Source organism: Lemur catta, chromosome 7 (genome assembly GCF_020740605.2).
Source record: "Lemur catta isolate mLemCat1 chromosome 7, mLemCat1.pri, whole genome shotgun sequence".
NCBI lineage: Eukaryota > Metazoa > Chordata > Mammalia > Primates > Lemuridae > Lemur > Lemur catta.
Genome location: NC_059134.1, coordinates 78629651 through 78641628, shown reverse-complemented (window position 1 = coordinate 78641628; position 11978 = coordinate 78629651).

The following is an 11978-nucleotide window of genomic DNA, read 5'->3' as shown; positions in this document are numbered from 1 at the left end:
CACTGGAACCCACACTGACAGACACTTCACCACCTGGCATATTACTCATTACAGTGGTGGAGAAGGGTGTGTGGCTCAAAATTTTCTGCCCCAAAATAACACACATCACTTCCACTCAGTTCTGTTGGCCAAAGTACATCCGTTGCCATAGCTGACTTCCAGAGTTATGGGGACCTGACCAGAAAGAGGAGACCTGGACGTGTCAGAGATCAGCACTCAGCACTAATGATTACCACAAAGAGGAAATGATCATGAGAATGAGGAAATATTTACATTTATAAAAAATAATGAAAATGTAACATATTAAAAATTGTGAGGTATAGCTAAAGCAGTACTTAAGAATACAATTTACAGCCTTAGATGATTATACCAGGAAAAAAAAAAAAGAATGACAATTAAGACGCTAGCAATCTAATTTAAGAAAATAAAATATCCCAGAAATAGTGGGAAAAAAATAGTAAAGATAAGAGATGCATTAATGAAACAGTCATAGAAAACAAGACACAATATAAAGGATCAGATGAAACAAAACAAAACAAAGCTGCTGTTTTGGCGTTCCTCACAAGCCAATTCTGAGAAGAAGATGAATGTGTTCTTGGCCCATGAAGGAAATGCTCCCCAGAGAAGCAGGTAAGTGGGTAGTGAAAGCTAGACAGGGGAAAGAAACTAAGCTAGAGTGCCAGTTCAGGGCAGGTCCCAGGGAGAACAGCTTAAGCCTGATCCTACACTGGGCTTCTGAAGTATGAAGTACATGTGGAGCTGTTCCACCTGGGGGGTGTCTACTCCCACAGCTGTTGTTTATTGGCTAAGGGCCAACTGGAGTGGCTGTGAATTCCTAGACACTTTGGTGTCTCTGCAGAAGTGGGCAAAGTGGCTCCAATAGCCTGAGGACAGTACTCTGAAGGAAAGTTTTAGGGACTGGCTATTGGGAGCAAAACCACTCTGAATCTGGAAAAGGAGTAAAAGGACTGTAGGCAGTCCGGATGGAGCAAAGGCGATATCCATTCTAATTGATTCTTTGAAAAAAAAAAAAAGCCTAATAAAGTAGATAAACATTTCACAAAACCTTTTGGAAAAAAAGACTCAGGCTTCACAAACAATATTAGACATGAAAAAGGAGTCATAACTACAGATGCCACACAGATGAAAAAGAAGACAATATTATGCCAACAAATTGAAAATACAGAAATGACCAATGCTCTAGAAAAATGTGATTTATCAAAACTACCTAAAAAAGATATGGAAACAGGAGTACAACCTTAATCATTAAATAAATCAAATCAACTAAAGAGTTCACTCTCACCTCCTATAGGCCCAGGTGAGTCTGGCTGAACATTCAGGGAACAGATAATCCCATGATGGTGCCAATTTAACTGAAGAATAGAAAACAAAGAAATATTCCCCAGCTCAGACAAGGGGACTATAAGAAGAGGAGATTGATTGCAAATCAGCCTCACTTATACATAGATATGAATAAATAAGCAAAAGACTAGAAAGTTAATAAAGGTATTAACATAAACTTGGATTTATCAGAGGAATGCAAAGATGGTGTGACATTAAAAAGATTAAAAGAAAAACTATGTGATTGTCCCAATAACATTTGAGAAAATTCAATACCCACTCATGATTCATGATTAAAACTCTTAGCAAACCCTTAGCTAAACAGAAATAGAAAAATAAGAATTTTTTAATTTTTATTTCTTTTTTTTAAAAATAGAGTCTTGCTCTGTCACTCAGGTTGGAATGCAGTGGTATGATCATAGCTCATGGCAGCCTCGAACTCCCAGGCTCAAGTGGTCCTCCCACCTCAGCCTCCTAAGTAGCTAGGACTATAGGCATGTACTACCACACCCAGCTAATTTAAAACACTTTTTTTCTTGTAGAGATAGAGTCTCACTATGTTGCCTAGCTGGTCTCGACCTCCTGCTGCAAGTGATCCTCCTGCCTTGGCCTCCCAAAGTGCTAGAATTATAGGCATAAGCCCTGATGCCTGGCCTCAGAAGGAATATTTATTAATGAAAGGTATCTACTAAGAAGCTACAAGATACATTAAAAAAATATATATATATGTTCATAGATTTGGGAGTATGAGTGCAGTTTTGTTACATGGATATATTGCGTAGTGGTGACCTCTGGGGTTTTAGTGTAACCATCACCCGAATAGTGTACATGGTACCTAATAGGTAATTTCTCATCCCTCATCCCTGTCCCACCCTGCCACTTTTTGGAGTCTACAGTGTATCTTATTCCACTCTCTATGTCCATGTGTACACATCGATTAGCTCCCACTTGTAAGTGAGAACATACAATATTAGACATCTATCTAAATAACTATCTGTTTCTGAGTTATGTCACTTAAGATAATGCCCTCCAGTTCCATCCATGTTGCTACAAAAGATCTGATTTTTTTTTCTTTTTTTTTAAGATAGAGTCTTGCTCTGTCTCCCAGGCTAAAGTATAGTGGCGTCATCGTAGCTCACTGCAACCTCAAACTCCTGAGCTTGAACAATTCTCCTGCCTCAGCCTCCCAAGTAGCTGAGACTATAGGCAAGTGCCACCACGCTCAGCTAATTTTTCTGTTTTTTGTAGAGATGGATGGAGTCTTACCCTTGCTAAGGCTGGTCTTGAACTGCTGGCCTCAAGTGATCCTCCTGCCTCAGCCTCCCAGAGTGCTAGGATTACAGGTGTAAGCCATCATGCCCAGCCAAAAGACATGATTTCATTCTTTTTGATTGCTGAGTAGTATTCTGTGGTGTATATATGCCACATTTTCTTTATCCAATAATTTGTTGATGGACACTTAGGTTGATTCTGTGACTTTGCTATTGTGAATAGGGCTGTGATGAACATAGTAGTGCAGCTGTTTTTTTTAATATAACGATTTCTTTTCCTCTGGGTAGCTGCCCAGTAGTGGGATTACAGCAAATATTTTTAAGGATGGAATGTTAAAATCTTTTTCTTTAAAATCAGGAACACAACAAAGAATGTCAATGGGAAAAAGAAAATGTAAAATAATTTTAGAAGAAAAACTTATCATTATTTACAGATGATATGACTATCTCCATAGAAAACCCAAGGAGATCTATAAGTTATTAGAACTAATAAAGTTCAGCAAGATTTCTGGATAAATTATTAATATACAAAACTCAATTTTTATAAAACAATTAGAAAATATATTTTAAAACAATATATCAGTGTAAAAAATGAATGCACTTGGGACTTGTAAATAATGTACAAGACCTTTATAGCAAAATTTGTTAAATGACTGACAAAAGAAAGGCTAAAGAAATGGCAAGAAATACCATGTGCATTGACATGAAGACTCAGGATCGACAAGATACTATTCCTCCCCCAAATTGCCTTGCAAATTACAACAAAAATCTCAATAGGGTTTTTCATGGAACTTAATCAGGTGATCCTAAAATTGATATGAAAGGGCAAAGGTTAATATCTAACAAGGAGAAAGACAAGATGGGTGGGGGAAAGTGTTGGAATCATCCTATCAAATATAAACTTATTATAAAGTGGTAGTAATTGGGACTGCATGTTAGGACAGGAATAGACAGAACAGAGTTCAGAAGGTAACCCACACAGACATGTAAACGTGACATATGACAAATGTGGTGTTACCAATGTGGAAGTGGTGGTGGTATTGACAATAAATGATGCTGGGAAAATTGGTACTCCATTTAGAAAAAAATATATTAGATTTAAACCTCACATCCTAATCAAAAATAAATTCCAGATACATGATAAACCTAAATATGAAATTTGAATATTTAAACCTTGTAGAAGAAGATACAGGAGAATATTTTCATTATTTGGGGCATTTTTAAAAAAAATCCTAAATAAGAGAAAGAACAGATGAAAAGATTGGTAAATATGATCCATTAAAATAAAAATAAAACTTCTGGGCAATAATAGCCAGCATTGTTCATGAAGATTAAATATATTAATACATGAGCAGTTAAGCTTTATTATGTCTGAACACATAGTAAACACTATTACATATATGCTGTTATTTCATGTATAGGGTATTTTTCCCCACAATAATTACACTAAAGCTATTTTTATGATGTATTTTTTCTCTTTTGGAGAGAAAAAGAATATCTTCTGGCTATGCATCAAATGACATAACTAAAGGAAGAGAATATTAGTAACTGAGAAACAACATGAAAATGAATATTTCATTCTTAGGTAAACTTAGCTATTATTTTAATCCAAGCATCTCTTCCATGGGAACCAGTCTTCATTTGCATAAACACTGTAGCTTGTGGTCTTTTCTTGGTAATGTCAACATGGAGCAAATTCCTCCTGGTGACTTGTTTTGTGTGCCCAAAAATGCAGCTACTGGCGTCTCATAGGAATCTAACTGCTGGCAGCCCCCCAGCTGGTCTGATGCCGCCATGTTGCTGGGGACCGAACTGGTTAGTGTGAAAACCAGGAGACTTCTCCGTACTCCCTTTTGACCCTGGCTATGATTTTACTTTTTCATCTGGGCCCTTCCATATTTTATCTCTTACAGGCTGCTGAAACAAATAAGAGAACTTGCATTTCTGCTTCTATGTTAGACCACACCAAAATATTGGTGTGATCAGAAGAGAAACATTTGTAGACGCTCCAGAGGTCTTAGATAGTCATCATTTGACAGATAGAAATCAGTTGATTCTGGTTTATCCCAGAGGTGAAGGGTGTCCATTTCTTTTAAAACGTCATTCCTCAAAACGATATTATTTCTGGCCCCTTGGCCGAGTCCCTACAGTTTTAAAAGACGATCTCTCTAAACCCAAGCTCTTCCGCACCACAAATAAACTATTACCACGCACCCCTTAAGCTGCACCAAGAGCTGTTTTTGCTTCAACCCATAGCGCAGTTCAGAAGGTCAGATGTGACCACAGTATCTCCTGTTATTTCAGAGCTCACATGTGTTTGCCTTGGCTCCATTTCCCTGGCATTTGGTTTCCGTTATTTTTCCATGGGTTTGGCTTGCAAGAATCAAAGAAACATATTTTTAAAAATAAGCAAAGTTTGTAAAGATGAATTATTCTGAACGGGTGGTGACTGGACACAGTTGGAGGGAATGCACACCTCCCAGTTTACGTTCAGTAGCTTGGCCCTGACCTCGATGTGACGAGTGTGAGTAATGGTGAAGGCAGAGGGCTATCCCACTCGGCCAGACTGGCCAGCGCCTCCCTCCTCGCTTCCCAGCCAGACTCCAGCACAGCTCAGCTGTCTCTGTTCGGGGTAGCTACTGGGGCCAAAAGCTAAAAACCTAGGAGAGCTGAGGGCCTCCTGTGATGAAACGTTTTCCATTTCAGCCTTCGCTTACAGCTGATTGTTTTCAACTGGAAGATGCTATGACTGTCTCATGACTCTGCTTTGTTTTGGTTCCTGCTGTTAACTCTTTGGAGAACGTGTCTGAGAATAGGCATTCACTCTATATAAAACTGTATGTTAAACCAACAGCAGAGACCTCGGGGCCAGAGTCATGACTGTTGCTGTAATGTGGGAGAAGAGGCGGTAGGCTGGGGTGGGGAGAAATGAAGTATGGTGGTTTCCAAGCTTATCGGCACATTGGGATCACTCGGGGAGTTCTCGGAAGTACCAATACCTGTGTTCCACCTCAAGAGGTTGTGATTTTATTGCTCACCTGGACTTAGGAAGTTACAAAACATTCCCAGGGGATTTGGGAACCACTGATATAGTGGTCAAGAGCCCAGACTTTGAAGTTGTGCAGCCCTGGTTTGAAGCAATTCCAACACTTAATAGCTGTGTGACTTTGACCGAGTCACTAAACCTTTCTGAGCCTCCACTTTCTTATCTTTATTATGGGGATGATCTTTCCTCCCTTATGTGGTTGTTATGGAGAGTATAAACATGCCACATTTTTAATGCTAAAAATGCTCTGTCAACAGGCAGAGCTAGGTAGCAGCGTCAGCTCTGCCACTTCCTAGCCATACCCTAGAGAGGCCATACGGTAGCGCTGTGTTAACAGTTCTGGAGTCATATGGACCTGGGTCTGAAACCTGGGAATCCTGGCTTCCCTGTTTGACCTTGGGCAAGTGTCTTTATTTCTAAACCTTCATTTCCCTTGCTGATAAAATATTTATTCTTACCCTATAGGGTTGATATGAAGATTAAATGACCCAATGCAAGTTAGTGTTTAGGTTGAACAATATAAAATTACCTTTTGCGGGGTAGGTTACAAATGGTAGAGTATCAGCAATTTCATGTGTTCAATATTAAATCTTCTTCAAAAATTCTACTAAGTAGTAACTGTTATCACTATTAATCAGTATGACCTTGAGGGGATTACTTTATTTCACAAGGTCTCAGTTTGCCTATCTGTAAAATGGACACATTAAGATTCTGCCTTCTTTATAGAGAATTGCTATAAGTTTTACATAAGATGATGTTTGTGTAATCACTTTAAAGATTATAAAACTGAGAAAATTATAATTTTAAAAAGTTCTTAGAAACTGGGCTTCTCATGGTAAATATTCTGGGAAAGTTAGAGGGCTAATTTGCACAGTATGAAACTTAGGAAGGGAACTGAGTCACAGAGTGCTCTGCCTTTGGAATTCAGGCAGGAAATCAGTCTTTAAGCCTACTCTGAGTTTAGTACCACTCAGCATCATGGAGAATAGAAGAGTGAAACCTATCCTTCTGCCAAGGGCAAACTTGTGTCATGCCGGAGAAGATGTGTTGCATTATCTGTGTAGAGAATCATAACTAACACTTCTATAATGCTTACCACATGTCAGACTCTGCTAAAGTTCCCTGTATATATTATCTCATTTCATCCTCAAAAAGTCCTATCATAATCTCTGTTTTTCACAGGCACGGAGAAGTTAAATAATGTGTCCAGGCATAATAATAAAAGAAATTCAAGAAATGATGATTATAAAAGGTGCTTGTGGCAAATATAATAAGTTCAAAATTATAACAAATTATAAAAAATAGAATATTTTACTTAGAGCTCTTTTGTGCTTTTCTACCCCTTATTTTAATATAGACTTCTTTACTAGTGCATAGACATTCCTCATAGGAAACGTCCCATGATTTACACTGAGGACTGATTACCCCAGTTTTTTTATTCTTAACCTCATTTTCATCCCTGACACTTTGGGTGGCCTTGGATGGCAAAATGACTTCCCCATGTCTATAGTTTCTCCACCTACAACACGGGTCTAATAATGCCTCCCTTGAAAGCATGTTGTGGAGGCTAATCATCATAAAGTCATTTTTGTTTGCTTCTGATGTAGACTAGAAACCCAAAGGGCCACCCAGACTTCAGCCCTGTGGTAAAATGTTGGCTTCTCTTGGACAGAAACAACAGTCTAACTTCCTGGTGGGCTTCCAAACCCTCTTGCTGTCTGCTCTTTGCATAGGGCGGTGCTGGGTCTCTTTTTTCACATGCTGCATTACTTGAAGTGAGTTACCATAAATACCCTGTGGTCAAGGAGTAAGTGATACCATGTATTATAAACCTACTTGGGAAACATTTTCAACTAATACGGATCATTAAAGCAGTGACGATGTCACTTGATATGCTCATGGTCCAATAGGGAGAATGTTATTCCACGTAGGAAAAATTTACAAAGGATTGATTTTCTCTAAGGGCAGAGACAGTGGCTCCTGTGGATTCTAGAGCCTCACCTCTCCAGGTGTGGTCCACAGTTCAGCAGCATAGGTATCACCTGGTGCTTGTCAGAAACGCAGAATCTCAGGCCCCACTCCTTTCTCCCTGAATCAGACTCTGCAGTCCAACAACATCCACAGGTGTTCGGTGTAACCATTAAAGCTTGAGAAGCATCACTCTGCTTGGAACTAACTGTATAAATAGGAAGTGGTGGAGCTGGGAGCCAGCTGAGGTCTATCAGATGCCAAAACCCTTAGTCCGTCTTCTTCGCTGCTCTGCCTTTTCTGTAGGTGAATGCAGGTAGGTAGGTCAGAGTTATTGCTGAAGTGCAATCTGACCTTCCTGTAAGAAGTCTGACCATCGCTACTGCAGTGGGGCACACACTCCTTAGTTCAGGAAACTTCTGAATACAAGCAGCTTTTATCACAGTGAGTATAATTTTGTTACCTTTTGATGTGCTGCCTTTATTTTTTTTTAAAGCTCAAGATATTTTCTTACCAGAGGAAAAAACAGAGAAAAAGAGAGAGAAGGAGGGAGGGAGTAGATAAAGAAAAGAGAGAGGGAAAAAGGGGGAGAAAGGAAAGAAAAAGCAAGCATTTGAGCAAACCAAATGTTTATTTTCATACTACAGTTACTTTATCCTGGTTGTGGGGTCTTTAAGAGCTGATGTTTTATTTCAACTGTTTTTTTTTTTTTAAATGGAAATCTTTCTGAAATAATTGAACAATATCAGTGAAAGAGAGTGCCAAACAATTTATTCCTTTTTTTCCTTTCCTTTAAACTTACTTAGTTTTTACAGACAATTAACATGACCAAACCTGGATGAAATATCCAGTAAATATTTATATCATTATAGCTTGGTTTGGATTATCATTCTCATGAGATTGCACATAACTATTGAGCTGTTACACGTATTCCTTTTTAAGATAACTTGTACTATAGCTAGAATGACCTTTGAAAAATGCAAATTTGAACTCCTGAGGAATTATTTTATCTAGGCATTTGATCATCAATGGCTGTTAACATCATAAAAAGACAAACAACCATATATTATGTGCCTCCCAATGGTAGTACACAATACCACCTAGGAAATATTCTAACCAAAAAATAGAAGCTGAATCTCCTCAACTTCATTGTATATCCAATGATCAATGTACAGGATATATAGACTTCACCTAACTGTCACCCGAGCTTTTTGGAATGCTTGCTCTTGGGTCGCTTTTTCTTGGACTCCAACTGCCATGCTGTGCAAAGCCCAGGACACATGAAGAAGCAAAGTGTAGGCAATTTGGTTGACAGCTCCAGCTGAGCTTCCAGCTGACAGTCACCATCAGCCATCAGCATGTGAATGAGCCCTTTGGATATCCACCTGACATATGACTGCAACTGCATGAGCGACCCCAAAGGAGAACCACCCAGTGAATCCCAGTCAACTCACAGAACCAGGAGAGTTAATAATATATGTTTTGAGGCACTAAGTTTTGGGAGGTAGTAGTGTTATAGACTGAATGTTTGTGTCCCCTCCCTACCAAAATTCATATATTGAAGACCTTAGCTCCAATGTGATGGTATTTAAAGGTGGGGCCTTTGGGAGGTAATTAGTTTTAGATGAAGTCATAAGGGTGGGGCCCCCAAGTTGGGATTAGTGTCCTTATAAGAAGAGGAAGAGAGACTAGAGCACAAGCTCTCTCCTTTTCTCTCTTTCTCTGCTATATGAGAACACAGCAAGAAGGTGGCCGTCTGCAACCCAGGAAGTAAGTTCTTACCAGTAACTGAATCTGCTGGCACTTTCATCTTGGACTTCCCAGCTTCCAGAACTGTGAGAAACAGATGTCTGTTATTTAAAGCACTCAGTCTATGGTATTTTGTTATAGCAGCCTGAGTTGACTAGGACAAGCAGCAATGATCAGGTCAGCACGTAGATCACATTGGCTCTGGAAGATGAAGCATAGTGAGGAGACTTGAAATGATCCCAGGTTTTGGACGTGGAAAAGTACATGGATGGTGATGCCATTCACTGAACTTAGGAAACCCAGGAGGAGGAGCAGTTGGGAGGGCAGGGATGGGAGAAACAACTTAAATGTTTTTCATAAATACTTTAATAATATATATCAATTTTGTAAAATTTGTAACATACAAAAAGATGGAAGGAAATAAAAATCACTTGTAATCCTACCACACAGAGCTAACCATTCTTATTATTTATTGTAGTTCCCTCCAGTGTTACTTGTTTATTCTTTGCCTTTTGTAAAATTTCAGGGACAGTTTTCCCCAAACTATATTAAAGCTTACCAATGTGGCAACCTTGTTGGAGAGGATTTATTTAACTCAAGATCTTGGACCAAAAAAATCCATTATTAACTTCTAGCTGCAACTCTGGCTTCCTTTTGTAAAACTTCAAATAAAAATAAATGAAGTAAATGTTGCTGCTGGGAATTATTTGTTTTGGAAAAACAGATTATTGTTTTCCAAAGGGTTAAATCTTCAGGGAAATCCTGAAATTCAGGGAAATTCCTCCCTGTGATGGAATTGCTGGCCTATGACTCAAGGGGCACATAAGGTCATGCTTTCAGTGCTTGCAAGAAACAAAATTCACTGGATAATTATTTGTCTATTAAGTCTAAATGGGAAGAGTAAAATGAACCTGAAGACATTTATGGAAGTGATACGAATCCCTGGTTGTTCTTCAGTCTATTCACTCCTTTACTTATTCTTTTATTTTCCAAGAAATATTTATAGCGCCCCTACCATCTACCATGTCCTGATATAGGTGCCAGAGATCCAATGGTGAGCAAAAGTCATTAATTCCCTCCTGTCCAGCGGGGGAGGGCAATCATTAATCAAATAGTTTCACAAATATATACATAAATATTATGGCCAAAAAGTCAATCGACAAGTAGCTGTTAAGTGCCTACTATGTGCCCATCCTGTGCTTACTGCTGTGGGGGCCACCAGGAAGGCTAAGGTGGTATTGGTCTTCCGCATCATTGCCATCCAGCCAGAGAAGCAGGTGCTCTCTGAAGTGACGAAGGACCACGGCTGCTCATTTGTGTAGTGCAGACTTGCTATGACAGGAGGTCAGAAAAAGGAGAAGTCAGTGTCAGAGCAAACACATCTTTTAAATTGGAAAAGTAATATATAATAAATACACATCATGGTGTCCTAGTCACTTTTGGCTACTATAACAATACCATAGACTGGGTGGCTTCAACAACAAATGTTTATTTTCCCACAGTTCTGGAGGCTGGAAATACACTATCAGGGTGCTGGCATGGTTGCAATCCCATGAGGGCTCTCTTCTTGGCTTGCAGAGGGCTGCCTTCTCGCTGTGTCTGCACATGGAGGAGAGAGATCATCTCTCTTGTGTCGCTTCCTACAAGGGAACTAATCCCATTAATGAAGATTCCACTCTCATGACCTAATTACCTCCCCAAAGCTCCACTTCCAAAAACCATCAAATTGGAGGTTAGGGCTTCAACATATAAATTTGGGGGGGGAGGGGGAAGGAGGACACATATATTCAGTCTGTAGCACATGGTAAAGCAAATTCAAATAGTACATGAATAGTAAGTCTCCCTTCTACCTCAACCTCTTTACGCAACAGATGTTAACAGTGTCTTGTGTACACTTCTAGAAATTTTTCATGCATTCTTGAGACTATGTATTATATGCATATATTATCCTTTTGTTTTAAAATAACATAATCAATTTTAATACATAATTTCCATTGTTCCTGTTAACCACAGGAAATATTAAAAGATTATAAAGCTAATATATGCATAGATTTAGAAAATGAAAACAGAATAAAAATGCATTTAATGAAAGTAAAGCCTCTTCTCAGAAGTAACTTGTTGATTATTTATTGTGTTTCCTTTTTGGAAAAAACTCTATGCACATGCTGTCATAGGAATACAAAAAGAGATTCTTGGTTCACCAACTTAGATATTTAAGAAATTATACTTTCTTAGTTGATGTTCACTAATTCAACTTTGAATTAGGCTATCGATTTGTGTGGGGAGTAGAAACTAGATCTCAGGCACTGTGAGGCCCCACCACTTTCCTCAATGTTGTGCCTAAATTCTGACTGAGCTTACAAAGTGCCAAGGCTCTGGGTCCTTTATCTGGAGCCATTTGAGTCTTGTTTGGTCTTCCATGAACCTTGACTATTGCTCAGACATTCTCTTTTCCATCTGCCTTGACTTGATGGGCACCTCTTCCATGCTTCACTGGGCCACAGGGCAAGGCTGAAAGGCACCCACCTGCCTGGACACATCCTACACCCTGTTGCCATTCTCTCTTGGGGTATTCTGATCTTCCTCACAGTGTCTGGGGTTTG